The sequence below is a fragment of the Balaenoptera physalus genome (genome assembly GCF_965194825.1).
Source record: "Balaenoptera physalus genome assembly, chromosome: 5".
Classification (NCBI taxonomy): Eukaryota; Metazoa; Chordata; class Mammalia; order Artiodactyla; family Balaenopteridae; genus Balaenoptera; species Balaenoptera physalus.
Genome location: NC_138884.1, coordinates 1,062,435 through 1,081,266, shown reverse-complemented (window position 1 = coordinate 1,081,266; position 18,832 = coordinate 1,062,435). Strand labels below are relative to the sequence as shown.

The window sequence follows — 18,832 nt, the reverse complement described above, 5'->3', positions numbered from 1 at the left end:
TCATAGAATGAGTTTGGGAGTGTTCCTTCCTCTGCAATTTTTTGGAAGAGTTTGAGAAGGATGGGTGTTAGCTCTTCTCTAAATGTTTGATAGAATTCACCTGTGAAGCCATCTGGTCCTGGACTTTTGTTTGTTGGAAGATTTTTAATCACAGTTTCAATTTCATTACTTGTGATTGGTCTGTTCATATTTTCTGTTTCTTCCTGATTCAGTCTTGGAAGGTTATACCTTTCTAAGAATTTGTCCATTTCTTCCAGGTTGTCCATTTTATTGGCATAAAGTTGCTTATAGTAGTCTCTTAGGATGTTTTGTATTTCTGCGGTGTCTGTTGTAACTTCTCCTTTTTCATTTCTGATTTTATTGATTTGAGTCCTCTCCCTCTTTTTCTTGATGAGTCTGGCTAATGGCTTATCAATTTTGTTTATCTTCTCAAAGAACCAACTTTTAGTTTTATTGATCTTTGCTATTGTTTTCTTTGTTTCTATCTCATTTATTTCTGCTCTGATCTTTATGATTTCTTTCCTTCTGCTAACTTTGGGTTTTGTTTGTTCTTCTTTCTCTAGTTTCTTTAGGTGTAAGGTTAGATTGTTTACTTGAGACTTTTCTTGTTTCTTTAGGTAGGCTTGTATAGCTATAAACTTCCCTCTTAGAACCGCTTTTGCTGCATCCCATAGGTTTTGGGTCGTCGTGTTTTCATTGTCATTTGTCTCTAGGTATTTTTTTATTTCCTCTTTGATTTCTTCAGTGATCTTTTGGTTATTTAGTAACGTATTGTTTAGCCTCCATGTGTTTGTCTTTTTTACGTTTTTTTCCCTGTAATTCATTTCTAATCTCATAGCGTTGTGGTCAGAAAAGATGCTTGGTATGATTTCAATTTTCTTAAATTTACTGAGGCTTGATTTGTGACCCAAGATGTGATCTATCCTGGAGAATGTTCCGTGCGCACTTGAGAAGAATGTGTAATCTGCTGTTTTTGGATGGAATGTCCTATATATATCAATTAAATCTATCTGGTCTATTGTGTCATTTAAAGCTTCTGTTTCCTTATTTATTTTCATTTTGGATGATCTGTCCATTGGTGTAAGTGAAGTGTTAAAGTCTCCCACTATTATTGTGTTACTGTCGATTTCCTCTTTTATATCTGTTAGCAGTTGCCTTATGTATTGAGGTGCTCCTATGTTGGGTGCATATATATTTATAATTGTTATATCTTCTTCTTGGATTGATCCCTGGATCATTATGTAGTGTCCTTCCTTGTCTCTTGTAACATTCTTTATTTTAAAGTCTATTTTTTCTGATAGGAGTATAGCTACTCCAGCTTTCTTTTGATTTCCATTTGCATGGAATATCTTTTTCCATCCCCTAACTTTCAGTCTGTATGTGTCCCTAGGTCTAAAGTGGGTCTCTTGTAGACAGCATATATATGGGTCCTGTTTTTGTATCCATTCAGCCAGTCTATGTCTTTTGGTTGGGGCGTTTAATCCATTCACGTTTAAGGTAATTATCGATATGTATGTTCCTATGACCATTTTCTTAATTGTTTTGGGTTTGTTTTTGTAGGTCCTTTTCTTCTCTTGTGTTTCCCACTTAGAGAAGTTCTTTTAGCATTTGTTGTAGAGCTGGTTTGGTGGTGCTGAATTCTCTTAGCTTTTGCTTGTCTGTAAAGCTTTTGATTTCTCCATCAAATCTAAATGAGATCCTTGCCGGGTAGAGTAATCTTGGTTGTAGGTTCTTCCCTTTCATCACTTTAAGTATATCATGCCACTCCCTTCTGGCTTGCAGAGTTTCTGCAGAGAAATCAGCTGTTAACCTTATGGGAGTTCCCTTGTATGTTATTTGTCGTTTTTCCCTTGCTGCTTTCAATAATTTTTCTTTGTCTTTAATTTTTGCCACTTTGATTACTATGTGTCTCGGCGTGTTTCTCCTTGGGTTTATTCTGTATGGGACTCTCTGCGCTTCCTGGACTTGGGTGGCTATCTCCTTTCCCATGTTAGGGAAGTTTTCGACTATAATCTCTTCAAATATTTTCTCTGGTCCTTTCTCTCTCTCTTCTCCTTCTGGGACCCCTATAATGCGAATGTTGTTGCGTTTAATGTTGTCCCAGAGGTCTCTTAGGCTGTCTTCATTTCTTTTCATTCTTTTTTCTTTAGTCTGTTCCGCAGCAGTGAATTCCACCATTCTGTCTTCCAGGTCACTTATCCGTTCTTCTGCCTCAGTTATTCTGCTATTGATTCCTTCTAGCGTAGTTTTCATTTCAGTTATTGTATTGGTCATCTCTGTTTGTTTGTTCTTTAATTCTTCTAGGTCTTTGTTAATCATTTCTTGCATCTTCTCAATCTTTGCCTCCATTCTTATTCCGAGGTCCTGGATCATCTTCACTATCATTATTCTGAATTCTTTCTCTGGAAGGTTGCCTATCTCCACTTCATTTAGTTGTTTTTCTGGGGTTTTTTCTTGTTCCTTCATCTGGTATATAGCCCTCTGCCTTTTCATCTTCTCTATCTTTCTGTAACTGTGGTTTTTGGTCCGCAGGCTGCAGGATTGTAGTTTTTCTTGCTTCTGCTCTCTGCCCTCTGGTGGTTGAGGCTATCTAAGAGGCTTGATGGGAGGCTCTGGTGGTGGGTAGAGCTGACTGTTGCTGTGGCGGTCAGAGCTCAGTAAAACCTTAATCCACTTGACTGTTGACGGGTGGGGCTGGGTTCCCTCCCTGTTGGTTGTTTTGCCTGAGGCAACCCAACACTGGAGCCTACCCGTGCTCTTTGGTGGGGTTAATGGCAGACTCTGGGAGGGCTCACGGCAAGGAGAACTTCCCAGAACCTCGGCTGCCAGTGTCCTTATCCCCCCGGTGAAACAGAGCCACCACTCGCCTCTGCAGGAGACCCCCCAACACCAGCAGGTAGGTCTGGTTCAGTCTCCCCCAGGGTCACTGCTCCTTCCCCTGGGTCCCGATGCACACATTACTTTGTGTGTGCCCTCCAAGAGTGGGGTCTCTGTTTCCCCCAGTCCTGTCAAAGTCCTGCAATCAATTCCCACTAGGCTTCAAAGTCTGATTCTCTAGGAATTCCTTCTCCCGTAGCCGGACACCCAAGTTGGGAAGCCTGACGTGGGGCTCAGAACCTTCACTCCAGTGGGTGGACTTCTGTGGTATAAATGTTCGCCAGTCTGTGAGTCACCCACCCAGCAGTTATGGGATTTGATTTTACTCTGATTGCGCCCCTCCTACCGTCTCACTGTGGCTTCTCCTCTGTCCTTGGATGTGGGGTATCCTCCTTGGTGAAGTCCAGGTTCTTCCTGTCAATGATTGTCCAGCAGCCAGTTTTGATTCTGGTACTCTCGCAAGAGGGAGTGAGAGCACGTCCTTCTACTCCGCCATCTTGGTTAATCTCCCTATTTCTGTTTTGTATGTAAATTTAATAGTATCTTTTTTTCCTTTTTTAGATTCCGCATATAAGTGATATCATACGGTATTTGTCTTGCTCTGTCTGACTTACTTCACTTAGTATGAGAACCTCTAGGTCCATCCGTGGTGCTGCAAATGGTGTTATTTCATTCTTTTTTTTATGGCTGAAAAAAGTTGATTTCATTTCTTCAAGGCCACTTGGAATCGAGTCACCTCTTCCACTTCACTTTTTTCTCCCCTTCAAGAGAGATGATTTTCTACAAGTAGCAAAGCCTACTACTCTCACTGCCCCCTGTTTTCTCCACTCTTACTCCTGCTTGAAGCTTTGCATATCCTGCACGTAAAGTGCTAGCATCCTATGTTCTTTTAGGAAGCATTTAATAAAAAGTAGTTAAGGTGACTGATGGTGAGATGCCTGGGTTCAATCCCAATCCTGCTGCCTGGGAGCTGGTTAATAATTACCCAACATCCCCAAACTGTAGTGTTTCCTTTGTCAAAAGGGAAAATTCATAGTATCCACATATTATAAAGGAAAACCATTTAGCACAGTGGTTGGCGTACACTGATAATAAATAAATGTTGACTGTTTATTCTCCTGGCTCTTTTCCTTGTCTTTATTTTTTTCCTCTATCTTTATGAGAAAGAAAAATTAAGAAATACTCATCAATACTATGTTCCAAGACTTATTTTATCACTAGGTGAACAAATATGAATAAGCCATGGTCCCTGCCCTCACTCCCGTCCCTCATTTTTAAGGGCTTATATCCTCAGTAAAAGATGGACAACATTAAAAACCTAAAAATAGAGCTACCGTATGATCTTGCAATCCCACTTCTGGTTATATATCCGGAGAAAAACATGGTCTGAAAGGATACCTGCACCCCAATATTCATAGCAGCACTGTTCACAATAGCCAAGACATGGAAACAACTTAAATGTCCATCGACAGAGAAATGGATAAAGAAGATGTGGTACATAAATACAATGGAATATTACTCAGCCATAAAAAAGAATGAAATAATGCCGTTTGCAGCAACATGGATGGACCTAGAGATTGTCATACTGAGTGAATTTGGAAGAGAGAAATAAACATTTGGAAGATTTAATTAGAACGCCCAGAGAGAGAGCCAGAAAACCAAGACCAAGAAGTCATCTGAAGTCCATGACCGTGGTAGGTTATATTGATGATCATTATAAAGAATGCTCTATTTCCATGTAATTTGACAATTACACAAGATTAAATATGAGTTCCTAAAGTTAAAAAAAAAAAAAAAGATTGACAACTAAACGTTTGTAAAAGATGGGCTTGAACGGAGAGATGCTTAAAGGTGTGTATGTGGCAGAAGTTGGGGGAGCTTGAAATATAGGAAATTGAAAGAGTTTCTATTTTCTTTGTGCTGCAGGCGACTGGAAAGTTTATGCACACCCTGAAGTTAATAGAGCTCAGTTTGGACGGAAGCACGGAGGAAAGCCGAGGGGAGCTGGAAGAGGGATGTCTTATGATGAACAGGTGGGAGGGTCCCAGGCCAGCGTGGAGACCACAGCGTCCACGTGGTGAATGCCCCCCAGCATCCACGGGGGGGCGCCAGCCTCAAGTCACGAGGGCAGTGGGGAGAGCACAGGGCGGGGGCTCTGGGTTTGGTGGCAGTTCTGGGGGGTTGAGGTGCGTGTCATGGAAACGCTGGCGTATTAGTTGGAACAGGAAGATGGTTGAGTTGAACGTGTGTTTCTCGAGTCCCCTCTGTGCTCTGGGGGCTGCATGGCCACAGTGTGACCTGTGCTGGAGTCAAGGGGGTGCTCAGTGCTGCCTGAGGGTCAGGGCGGACGGCCCGGACCGATGAGCTGGAGCTGGCTGCCCAGCGGGCCGCTGGGGGGCCGGAGGTTCGCACTGGGGGGCCCCAGCTCACAGCGGCCCTGGGAGACGAGGGAGGTCGCTGGGGTCAGGATGACGCACTGTCACCACGGATGCTGCTGGGTTTTGACTGGTATAAAATTTATCCTGTGAGTCAGGTGATGAACTCCCTGTAGGAGGGGAACTTAGAAATTGAGGAGGAAGAATGACAAATTGTAGAATACGGCCAAATGGCCAGGGCCTCCGAAGAGGGGCTGCTTTGGGGAACTCCTGGCGGTCCAGTGCTCAGGACTCGGCGTGTTCACTGCCGAGCGAGGGTTCAGTCCCTGGGCGGGAAGCTAGGATCCCACAAGCCATGTGGCACGGCCAAAACCAAAAAACAAAACAAAACGAAAAACCACAACAGAACAAACAGAAAACAAAATAAAGACGGGCTGTCTTTGTTGGAGGGAGTGTGGTGGACACGCGTTGACTTTGGTGCTCCGAGCGATTGTCCTTCTTTCCTGTGACTGAGTGTAGAACCTCAAGGATGCACTGGGGCAGTGCCTTCTTCTCCTCCCCCGGGCTCCACGCTTCCTGTGGAGTTTGGTCCAGGGCGGGTTCTCCGCGTGCGCATGTACCCAGGCCCAGCGCGTTCTTGGCTGTGCCATCACTGGGACTTCCCCTTCTCGAAGCTGTGACCTTCCCCAGACATTGATGGAAGCCTCTGAGTGTATGGGATTTGGAGCTGCTCACCTGAGCATTGTACTTACCTCCACGCCTCCGAGCAGTTCAAAGAGTGCCTGCAACGAAGCCAGCAAGCAGCAGACGGGAGAATCAAGGCAACTGCGAAGCCGAGGAGACACAATTAACTTGACATCAGGCAGAAACAGGGTAAGAACGAAAGGGGAAATTCACGTTCTAGGAGAGATTTACAGAATGACTGAGTTGGAAAGAGGCCCAGGTTGATTTTTCCAGCAAAGTGAACAGTTCTAGGATCAGTGTTGGGCCTTGCATGGTAAGGTATCCAACTCCTGAGGTGAAATAGAATAGAAATTTTCTGAGAATTTGGTCAGATATACTTGGCTCGGAAATGGGCTAGTGAAAAGCATGGTGGAATCCCCTTTCACAGAGATATGTGAGGTATTCCTAGATAACTCTCAGGATTAACTGGATGCTCTCCTTCAAGACAGTGAGAAATAAGCTAGATGTTCTCTTGAATCCCTTAGCATCTTATTGTGAAGAAGTCTATGAAAACAGAATCTATAATCCACATTACTAGCTCTGTGTTTTCCAGAGTATTTGCTATTCCCCTGTTATTTTTCTGAGATCATCCCAGATTTATTACCTCTGTAGAGCATTGATCTCCGGGCATGAAAGCTGAGAGGGCCTCCCTGCCAGGTGAAGTAACTGCCATTTATTAAGATAACTGGGTGAGTTCGAGGATGAGCAAGGCTTTTACAGTGGAAGCAGGCTGCCCGCTAACGGACCGCAGCCTTTCCCTGACTCGTGAAAGCACAAGCCCGTGTGCTTCAGCCACTGAAATGCTCCTGATTACATTGCCGTGACCAGTGTGTAGACTTTACTTTCAAAGGATGACCTTGATGAATTGTTCTTTCCCATTTGCACCTCTTAGGTATCCAGTGTCTGGAATCCTCACTCGCTAATGAAAGGGAGCTTTTGGTTTATTTTAACCTGAGTTCACTAGTTCTGAGGGACTCCAAGCCGGTCTTACTATGTTTCTCCTCCAAACTCAAATTTAACACCAAATGCTTTAAAGAATAATGTCGAGTTTACTAAATGGCTCATGGGGAGGAAAAGAGATTTGCGTTTCACACTGAAATGTATTAATATATATTGATATATATATATGTATGTATAACTGAACCACTGTGCTGTACACCTGAAACTAACACAACTTTGTAAGTCAACTATACTTCAGTTAAAAAATACAAAACGAAAAAATACAAAAAGAATACAAAAAAATTAAAAAACAAAACAAAAGAAAACTATCTTTCCCCAGATCACCTTTCAATGTTTCTGCTCTTTGCTCACAGTGTATCTCCCAATGAGGGGTCTCTTCTACCTTTTCGGCTATAAACATCACGCTAGTACTCAACTCTCTCCAATTGACCGCACGATTCGATTCCATAAAGAAAAGAGGTTACCGAGAGACTTCTTACTTTTCTTTAAGTACGCTCCCGAAGGCCTTGACTAATTCTAAAAATGTCTATATTTTAGAAGATGATTCTTTCAATGCATTTTAGTTCTCTATTAGCACACAACACATTATACCAGAAGTTAATGGCTTAAAACACCATTGCTCAGCTCGCTGTGTCCGTGGGTCGGGACCCCGGGCGTGGCTGAGCCGGGCCCGTGGCCGGGGTCTCCCGCCGGCTGGAAGAGGGGTGCTGGTGGGAGTGCGGTCATCTCAAGGCTCAGCCGGGGAAGGACCAGCTCCAGGCTTGGTCTGGTGATCACGGGCAGGACTCAGCGCCCCGGGGGCTGCCGGGCTGAGGGCCTGCGGTCCTCGCTGGCTCCTGCAGGGACTGGCCGATGCCCTGGGGCCCTGCGTTCCCCGCTAAGTGGCCTCTTCGTGGGGCGCTCACAGCACAGTGGTTCCCTTCACCAGAGCAAGCAAGTGTGAAGAACAGAGAGGACAAGCAAGACAGAAGTGGCAGAATGTTGTAGTCTCGTCTCAGAAGTGACCGTTTCTCACATTGCTGTGTGCCGTCCTTCAGAACCAAGCCCTTAGCCTACTGAGCTCCTGAAAACTTCAGGTGGGCATTTGTCACCACTTGGTATACAAGCCAGAGTTGATCTGATGTTTCAATTACATGTTGTTTAAACCATTTGACGACCTTTCTTCTGATTCTTTTTCTTCAAACTTGTGATTGGCACGTCCATGAAAACCTATGTAAATTTAATTAGCTGCTTTTTCAGTATTTTTATTAGGTAGACTAAGAGAACAGATTTTGTTGTATTCCTAAGTAGACATAGCTTAAATTTGTTCTCAATATTTAAAAGGCTGCAGGAGTTCCCTGGTGGGCTGGTGGTTAGGATTCTGGGCTTTCACTGCTGGGGCCTGGGTTCAATCCTTGGTCGGGGAACTGAGATTCCGCAAGCTGGGAGGCATGGCCAAAAAAAACCAAAAAAAAATTTAAATATTGGTTTGGACAAACATTCAAGTTACAGATCTACTATTGTAAGGGGTCAGGTTACTATGTCATGTCATAGTAAACATTGTTTTCCTTTCAGACAGCTTCTTTAGAAGTAAACTGCTTTTAGCATATTCAGCCATTTTTTAAAAAGATTTGACATAGAATTTTTTTCCCTTTGGTTACCGTGCATGTTCACCCACCCTTTCTCTCCAGTTAGGTTGTTCCAATAGGGTGAGTTTGCTTTTGTAATAAAGAAAAAAGAAGTGGCAGACTTTTATAGTGTCATCGCAGAAGTGACCGTTTCTCACCCTGCTGCGTGCTGCTCTTCAGAAACAAGTCCTTAGGTCCAGCCCCCAGGAGAACAGAGGGCCCTAGAGAGAGGCTGTGACCCCCTAGAATGACTGGGCAGTGGGGGGCATGTTAAGACACCCCTCTGCCCCCTGATACATCCCCTAGATAGCTGGGTAATACGTGTCTGTTTGTGAATTAATTTACATCAGCCACGTACCTGGTGGTGCTTTTTTTTTTTTTTTTTATTGGAGTATAGTTGCTTTACAATGTTGTGTTAGTTTCTGCTGTACAGCAAAGTGAGTCAGCTATATGTATACATATATCCCCTCTTCCTTGGATTTCCTTCCCATTTAGGTCACCACAGAGCATTGAGTAGAGGTCCTTGTGCTACACAGTAGGTTCTCATTAGTTATCTATTTTATACATAGTATAGTGTATATATGTCAATCCCAATCTCCCAGTTCTTCCCACCCCTCTTTCCCCCTTAGTAGCCTGATGTTTGTTCTCTGTGTCTGTGTCTCTATTTCTGCTTTGCAAATAAGTTCATCTATACCATTTTTCTAGGTTCCACATATATGACGTGGATGGACCTAGAGACTGTCATACAGAGTGAGGTAAGTCAGACAGAGAAAGACAAATGTCATATATTAACACATATACATGGTAGTGCTTTGATTGTCACCATTCTTTCCCCTTGTCTCAGCCTGTAACATCCAAGTGGGAAAACAGGATGTCCGTTGGCTCACGTTGTACAGTTTTTTATCAGAGCTTTGTCAGTTCTATGAAAAGAGGAGGAGGATTTCTTCTCTTGTCGCCGTAAATACGAGAGCAGAAACCAGAAACCAGAGGGATAGATGTAGAAGTGCTTATATACTGAACCAAAATAAAAGAAACCTCAGCTAAGGGGGAACTGAAAATCTGGGGGAATGAACGTTTCTGTTATAACATGAGGCTGAAAACATTGGCATCAGTTTTGCATTCTCTTTCTTAATATTTTCTAGTTCACAAATTGTCAGTAAACTGTCAGGACCCCATTTCCGTATACCAGCATCCTTTTCTAGATTCTCATTCTCTGGAAAATTTTACTGCAGTAGCCTCCAGACTCTTCGTCACCTAGGGCTCCAAAAGTAAAATTGTCTCTCTACTGTCATATTACCCAAAGTCTATAGGCGACAAAATAAAAGTATTTGTTGTTTTTTTAAAAAAAGTTGGAGGGAATTAATGATCTACCAATTATGTATTGGTCAGTGTCCGTTGCTCTAAACAACAGAACCTGTTCTGAATAATCTAAGCAGAAAAACCGTTCTATTAGGAGGTATTGCCGGGTTGACCAGAGAGCCAGATTTCAAAACTCAGACAAGGCCATAACCAGGCACAACACAGAGGCTTCCCCAATGAAAACACTGCTGCGGCATCAGTGAGAGCCCATGGGCACCGCCAGCAGCTGTGTCCCGCAGACCCCAGAAGCACCTGTTAGAAGATCAATCCCCCCTTCAGTATCTCAGGCTTGAATCCAAGTATCGCCTGGGTAAATCTGATCGTCCAGACTTAGACCCTGCGCTGCAAAGGAGCCCGAGGGTGTGAGTTTTCTGATTTTCCCTGGGGAGTGTGGGACTCATAATGTGGAAAAGATCCAACATGTAAGGATATTATATTTCAGAGATGTTGGCAGCCTCGGGTGATGAGTGTAAAGCTCATCACGTGCGATGGGAAGGTACAGGACTGCTTCACTGCCACCTGTAGCCGTGGTAACCCCTGTGCATGCGTAAATGCCGTCACCTCGGCTTCAACAGTCTCAGGGATGGATACCTTCCCTGATCGCCAGCACCAAGCCCTCTCAGTCTGGTGTATTTTGGTTTGAAATCTGATGACTTTCTGGTTGGGAAGCGGTTCTGTTAAAACTGGATAAACGAAGAATGCAGGATGCGTGGTAGGAGTGAGAATGTTCTTTGCCCTCTGGGCAACCTCAGGACAGAAAGAATATTCTAGGTGAGCCAAAGTGCTCCCTGAAATCACATAGATAAGGGAAGAAAATGTGTGAAGTGCCCCGAACACTGCTTCCCCAGCTATGAGAAAAGCGCTGTCAATTTCAGAATCTAGGGGTTCCTTTCAGGTTCTAGGCTGAGAACCCAGTTCTCGGTCCCTGCATCAGAGGATGTGCTGAGCCCGGAGAAGCAGATACAGAGTGGCTGTCTCTCAAAGCTCAGCTACTGCAGGAAAAGCAACGGGGTGGTGGTGAAAGCTTTCTGTAGGGCTTTTAAGCACTTCATCACACATCAAGCGCATGCTGTCTTTTTTTCCCCTGTTCTTTTTTCCTTTTCTTTGCAGAGGTAGGTAAGTTCTGTTAAACATCATCCAGTATGTCTCGAGCTTTACAGAATTTCCACTGGTTGTTAAATTCTTCATCCAAGCACATTTTTTCGTCTTTTTTTTTTTCTCCTTCACTTTCACAATGAGCTAGGGAAAAACCTGCTAATCATCTCTCACAGCCCCTAAATTTTCCAAAGTGGTCTATCAAATATATCATTTTCTAAGTAGACATTTTTCTAAGAAAGGAACGATTTAACCACAGAATAATTGTATCACATGAAAGATTTTACTATGTTCTTAACACAAGAAAAATGGCTCTCCCATGACTACAGAGTCCAAATATGGGTAGGAATGCCAGGAAAAGAAGCAGTGATTCACTGAGATCTCACATTGTCAGGTGTTCTCTTTCAGGGGAATTTTCCAGGATGGGCTCATCTGCATCTAATGTAACTCATAAAGGAGGAAAGGACGCAATTACAGGTGAGGGCAGCAGGCCAGGCGTGGAGACTGAAGAGGCGAAAGACAAAGGCTAGAGGGGCTTTGCGGACCCTTGCAGGGAGACCCTGCCTTCAAAGGTTCACCGTTGTGCCCGCAGCAGCCTCACCCGGCTGCACCTTCAGCTCCAGCCAGGACGAGTGTCCCTGAGCTCTCGAGGTGTCTGATTCCTGAGAGAGTTCTGGGTCTCTCCTGGAAGGAAAATGGGTATGATCTGGTTTTGAGGGACTCAGTTCAATTTGCTGGAACTGCTCGAGGAGCATGAAAGACATGGAAGGACACGGTTCTAAGTGGTGGTACGTCAGCTACTGCAGCAGATGTGGGGGGTAGTTATCTGGGTGCAGTGCTCCCTTTCCACGTTTACCCCCAATCACACCTCACGGCAATGGCTTGTTCTCTAGGATGGGTACAGAGAGCAGCATTTCAGAGGATGGGTCAGAGAATAATGTGATCAGGAGTCGTATAGTCGGGAAGCAAGAAGAAATGCTTGATTCTAAGATACTTAATCATCGGGCTAACGTTGATTAGGGTGGTAAGTGGGAGTTGGTCTCAGCCGACTGATGATACGACGACCAACCGGCTGACCTATGGAGACTGACGGTGTATGTGGTGACGGGATCCCATAACTTGTTACATATTTTTTATTTTCAGTTTTAGTTTAAGGCAGATATTTCTTAGTAGGAAGAAGTAGCTTTTGGGGGTTGCAAAACTGAAGTGGTCTGCTTTTGTGAGCAGTACAAACATGTGAATTTAAATATTCCATTCTATCAAAAACCCAGGGACTTCCCTGGCGGTCCAGTGGTTCAGACTTCCCGCTCCCAATGCAGGGGGCACCGGTTGGATCCCTGGTCAGGGAACTAAGATCCCACATGCCGCGCAGTGCAGCCAAATAAAATAAATAAATAAAAATGAAGACAGTCAAAGAAAGAAAAATATTTCAAAAACCCATTGAATTTTTTTTTTTGAGGCCTATGAACTGTGAAGGGTGATGCATTTTTGTTGCAGTAGGACTAATGTTTACACTTCGGTAAGCGTACAACCTGGGCTGTGAAGGATACTCCCACAGTGCTTCACTTCTACTGCCATTTTCATCCTTGAGGCTGGGTGGGGAAACCCAAACTCAGAAGAGATAAGTGAACACTGGAAAACATACTAATCTTTCTGGAAGGAGTATCTTTTAAATATTTTTAAGTTATGACAAAATGAAAAAAATACATAAAATAGTAATTGCTTAACTATGTCAAGTTTTAAGGGAAAAAGATATGTTGGTGAAATGTCTTTGTCATAGTTTAAATGCAAAGAATTAAATGGTTAATTTAGGCTTTATTCGGTAGCTGAAGAATAAACTTATTTTCCAATATCAGTTGATAATTAGCTAATTAATAATAAAATATATGAGTAGTAGTTATTAATTCATGGTTAATGTCTTATGTGGACCAACTTCAATATATTGAGAGGCGGGGAACTTACCAACTGTTATTACCCTTTTGGTTCTGTAATTAACAGTGACATAATCAACTTGCCCTGTAAACTTGTCATTGTAGGGTCCATCATTCCTACTTTTTCAATGTTGATTTTTCTCTTTGATTGAATGCTGCTTATGGCCAAACTTCAAAGGAGGTGGTTATTACATGTGTAACATTTGATCACATCTATGTTTTCCAGTTCAGAGATCCCATGAAGTTGCGAATACCTCTTGATTTTTGGGCTGAATTCTTAAACCGTAGGACAGAAACAGCTTTTTTGCCCTATTTTGGTAGTTTCTTTTCCTGGCACAAGTTGAGACAGGAAGTGCTGAAGCCCATGAAAAAAAATGGGGAAAAAAAAAACCAAAAACAAATGTGATGTCTCTGAATTTCTGGAACATTTGCAAATATTTAGTTTATGTCAAGATTTGGTTATTGGGCAGACTATTTATATGCACGAAACTGTCTTAAAAATATTCCCCTGAACACAGGAAAACAAATCTTCAATTGGAAGGAAGCTACAAGTGCTTTTAACTTACAATATTTTAATATCTGATCAATTTAAAACATCAGGTACGGGTGCCCATTTTCCATATGATATATCTGATGGAAAATGCAGGATAATAGTTTAAATGTGAACAAAAACAGTTTGTAGAAACAGCCAGCTTAAAAAGTAATGGCAAGCATTATTATGATAGCAACACCCCCAATGTTTTGTTATTTGGGTGTTATAAGCTTTCTTATTAAGCCCCTAGTTATTTTTTAAACCTGGTATTATTTCACTGTAGACATTGAACAGAAGAAGATCAATATATTTCTTCCAGCTTCCTGCTTCTGCCTAATGTTCTTGATTAAGCTGATCTCTTGCTTCTTTCCCAGAAGATGATTCTTGGGTCTCCAATTTATTATTGAAGCTGAACACAGAAATGGAAAACCTTAGGTATCATTGCAGATGTGACCAGAAGCCCCCGTTGAGATTCCATTTCACATGTCACATTTATTTTCAACGTGGGACATTTCCTAAGTAGAACATGAATAACTGAGATGAGTTTCCTATTCTCTTTAGAAATCAAAGTTTTCCCTTTAGACCTCTGCTATAGCTCTTCTGATCTGGAAAGTCATCTGTTCAGCGCATATCTGGGCTTAGACATTTTCTTAGTCAAATCAGCTTTGAAATACTGGGCACACCAACATGACAGAATGGCGTGAAGCAAACGGTACATTTCCTGCTAAAAAATGTCTCCAAGTTGACTCCCAGGTGGCATCAGAGAGGGGCAGAGAGGTCAGGGAGGCACAGGTGCCACTTGAAGCAAGCAGTGACCCTCTGAGGGTGGCTTGGGCACTCACTGAGACTCCGGACACACTGCAGTCAGAAAACCGACATTAAGGTGCGTCAAGGGTGTCTACAGCAGACGGGACACGTGGTGTCCAGGAGTTTGCAACTTTCCTGTCCTGGGCTCCACTCGTGGTCCCTGCTGCTGGTCAGAGCGTCCTGGGAAGGAAACGCAAACGGTTTAAATTGGGTATCACGGCTCACAACTCTCACGTGACTTTCTGCAAAATGAGGGATGAACCCATCAGAAGCATTGGAGGTCCTAGTCTGATGGGTCAAGGGATAGAAGAGGGATTCTTGGCTCCAATGAGCAGAGAGCTTGGGGGGCTTTGCCATATATGGGTGAGAGGCAAGATTTTCAAGCAGAATTCCTGTGATCTCAAAACTCAGACAGCTGTCTCACATTCCACTCAATGTCAAAGTAGTACCTTAAGCTGGTTTATCTGTTTTGGCTTTGAAGTGGCAATAAAAACCAGGAAGGATCCTGACCTGGGTCATTGCTAAAAAGAGTTGTTTTCTTTTCGCTTTACCCACTTTAAGAGCAGCTCCTTATAGGTATGTCTGTGAAACAGGGCAGTAAAGAGGACATTTACTAACACAGGAAATGTGAAAGTAGCCCAGGAATCTTCCAAGTTTATTGTAGATTTGGGCTTTAAGCAACCACAGGACAAACATTGGATGCAATAGCGTAAAGCAAACATCATTTTCAATCAGACACCATGTACCCCTATGTTCAGAGAAACCTCATTGATTTTATTCTTCAGTGACCTTGTTCCATCCAAATGACGACATCTGGGATTGAAACTCCATCACCATGGAAAGAGGCCGGACAATGCATGCCACGTCCCATTTTGCAAGCAGAGGTCTTTCAACGTTTTGGCAAGTAGCTATCCTCTTTGGGTGTGTTCTTCTCCAGCTGGTGCTTCTGGAAAACCCAAAATGTCAGCTACCTTCCATAGGAGTCTTAAAGAAAGGCATCATTTCTGAGATGGTTGAAAGTCAGCTTTGGAAAGAGTTATTCAACAGCAGTAGTTTTTGGAAAATGTAATAGCCATCACTTTGTGGTGGTGAACGTTTCGCTTCATATATTTTATAGTTTTTTCCCCCCTTTGGCCTGTTTTATTTCTGCTAAAAATATCTTGGCTAATCCACTACTCATTACAAATAGTGGGCCAAAGGAGAAGTGATATAAAACCAAGTTAGTTTCTAGGTTTTTCAACAGCTCTACAAAAAAATGACAAAGAGATTGTTAATGAATTAAAATAAGTTCTTTTGTAGTTAACTGAGGAATCCAGTGCCCAAGGACTCCAGTGGAACTCTCCCTCGGGGCCCCCTTTACCTGGAGGGGGAGGCTCTGCTGTAAACCAGACCTGCCCTATCCTTCATCCCATTCCTCCAGGACTCTCACGCCATCATCCGATGAGATGTGCTGAGCTGCCTAAAATAAATTCTTCTTTAAAATGGGAATCAGGATGATCTGACCAAAGACAAGCCTAGATTTAGGGCAGTTCCAGGGCCCTGCCAGTTGGTAGAAGGGCTCTGTGACGCACCTCCACTCCCTCAACCAAGTCAGTCCCGCTCTCCAGGAGAAGAGCCGATTGCTTCTGATGACTTTCCTTCCCAATTACAAACCATGTGAAATTGGTTATAATTTGTTGCTTTCCATTGTGCATTAGGCTCACCAGCAATTGCTAATGTTCCCCTTTTCCCTCTTCTTCTTAATCGTCATATTAATAGACTAAAGAATATAGGCATTTTCCTACAAAAATTCCTTTAGTATTTTCTTCTAATACACGTATCCCCCCCACCCCCCGAAATCAAACCAAACAGGAAGCTGAAATAATCAGTATCCTCAAGTCCTTTTCACTGACTCTGATTTCCTCTAGGTTGGTTCTGACTGCTTTTAGTTCTAAGGATGGGCGTTGTTTGCTATCTTTGTGGTCACTATGCACAGGCCTGTAGGAAGAGAGATGGACGGGAAGCTTGGACGCTGACTTCCTCTGTGCATTTGTAGAAGATGCAGAATCTCTCCTGACCTAGAAATAAGGTAGTCGTTGCTTCAAAAATCGGTGACAAAAAGAATCTAAAAAAAAAAAAAAAAAAAAAAAGTAGATATGTGTATGTGTATAACTGATTCACTTTGCTGTACACCTGAAACTAACACAACACTGTAAACCAACTCTACTTCAATTTAAAAAAAAAAAAAAAGTCCGTGACAGATTCCTGCAGAAGGCATTCAATGGCAGAGTCTAACAAAAACTCCCTCTCTTCAGAAGCTGTTTCCTCCAAGAATCAAATGGTCAGAGTTTATCCTCTGGGCTCCTAATTTTTGAACATCCCTTTGATTTTGCCTGGCAGTGTCATTGGGCAGTGAGGAGTTTGCTTCCATGGAAGAACTAGGTCTATTTTCTGAAGCAAATTAGAATTCATTTCAAGGAGAGCACTGTGGGAGTTGGGTGAATATTTTGGCAGCCTGTGTGAGAAAGTTCCTTCCTGGGTATTTCTGATCCCACTGGGGAGGGACACCAGAAAAGTGCCTCCGTCTGTTCTCACGAGGCGTGGGACTCGAAATGCACACACCCACAAGGCTCAGACAAGCACCTGCAAGAGCCTGGTCTTTGCCGATTTCCTCCAAGTTCTGAGCAGTATTTCCATCTTCCGGTGGGTCTCCCCTGCTACCTGTGCTGGTATCTGGACAGCTTGTCTGCTCCAGGAGACGAGAAAGCAGTGAGAGTGATAGAGGAAGAGTGATTGAAAGGCACACCTGTTTTTCAAACATGAAGACGAAATCAGGTGAAAATGTCAGCATACAACAGATAGACCTTCCATTGACCTGATTCTACCCGTTCCTATGTGGACAGACTATATATAATCTTTTTTTAGGAGAAGAGTTGCTGCATGTGCATTCTAAATCCCTTTTTCCTCATGAGAGTTTCCTCATGAGATTTCTCTCTCCCTTCTTTTGCTTCACTGATCTTTTGCTAAGTGAGCACCTCCAAAATCAACCCCATATTTGCATGCTGTGGATGACACAATCAAGCTCTGCATTGAGCTGCGCAGACCTTTTTTTTTAAATTTAATTTTTAAAACATTGAAGCATAGTTGACTTACAATGTTGTGTTTATTTCTGTTATACAGCAAAGTGATTCAGTTATACATATATGTATTCTTCTTTATGTTCTTTTCCATGATGTTTATCACAGGATATTGAATATAGTTCCCTGTGCTGTACAGTAGGACCTTGCTGTTTGAGTAGACTTTTAAATTGAAAAAAATCTATTTAATTCAACATCTTGCTTAAAGATATATTGAGTCTAGTCAATGGGATAAACCCTGCATTCTGGCTCCAGAATTTATGCTCTTAATCCCTACCCTGTGTTGTGTGTGTGTGTGCATTTTGCAAATAGTTTTACAAGTCATTGTTTGAAAGAAGACATTTACTTTTGTTCCTTTTCATTCAGTTATTTTATGCTATTGAGTGTATTAGTTATCTTTTGGTACATAAAAACATTACACCAAGACTTCATGGCATCAAGCAATCCCCCAGTTTCTACAAGTCAGGTATTTCTGCCCGCACCTTGCCGGGTTCTCTGCCTCAGTCTCTGGGTTTGCCGCTACAGGACTGGCGGGGCCGCTGTCTCATCTGAAGACACAACCAGAGCTCTCCGGCCTCCTCTCCTGGCTGCTGCCAGGCTTTGACTCCTTGAAGGCTGTTGCCCACGCTTGCCACTTGGGCCTCTCCAGAGGCAGCTCACAGTGTGTCAGCTAGCGTGTGATCTATTACAAACATTTGCAATGTTTGCTGTACAATAGACCTGTTCTATTAAAATGAGTTCTTTACTCTGTGTTTTTTTTCTCTTTTGAATACAATTTGTGTATTTTTAAACCCATGCAGTCAACTACTTGCTAAAGTAAAGATGGTAGAATCTGGTGTCCAGTGACAACATGTATGTTTAGAAAGTCTTTTTTTTTAAATTTTTATTTATTTATTTATGGCTGTGTTGGGTCTTCGTTTCTGTGCGAGGGCTTTCTCTAGTTGTGGCAAGCGGGGGCCACTCTTCATCGCGGTGCGCGGGCCTCTCACTATCGCGGCCTCTCTTGTTGCGGAGCACAGGTTCCAGACGCGCAGGCTCAGTAATTGTGGCTCACGGGCCCAGTTGCTCTGCGGCGTGTGGGATCTTCCCAGACCAGGGCTCGAACCCGTGTCCCCTGCATTGGCAGGCAGATTCTCAACCACTGTGCCACCAGGGAAGCCCTAGATAGTCTTTTAATTACTTTTTGAATAGAATAGACCACACACAGTTGTGTAGTCGACCTGTATTAACCAATTAAATTCACCGATACAATACAATCCCACTGAGCCCAGGGTATTTGAGAAAATAAGGGAATCGCACTCTGTGAGAATAAAGAATATTTATTTGTTTACACATGTATGTGGGTTAAATACATAATGAAAAATACATGCTTAAAGTTCTGTTTGACACTCTCAAATACACAAGCATTGCTCATGTGCTTTAAGCTTATTCATCTTGCAGTCTGGATAGC

The 18,832-nt window shown here is 43.0% G+C and overlaps 1 long non-coding RNA gene across 2 annotated transcripts in view; it reads left to right on the top strand.

Moving 5' to 3' along the window:
• Nucleotides 1–16,477, top strand: part of LOC309660827 — a 41,175-nt gene extending 24,698 nt beyond the window's left edge. For both annotated transcript variants that reach the window (XR_014263652.1, XR_014263653.1), the window contains one exon: nucleotides 3,439–16,477. This is a non-coding gene — a long non-coding RNA (uncharacterized lncRNA). The remainder of the gene's footprint in view (nucleotides 1–3,438) is intronic.
• The last annotated feature ends 2,355 nt before the right edge of the window (nucleotides 16,478–18,832 follow it).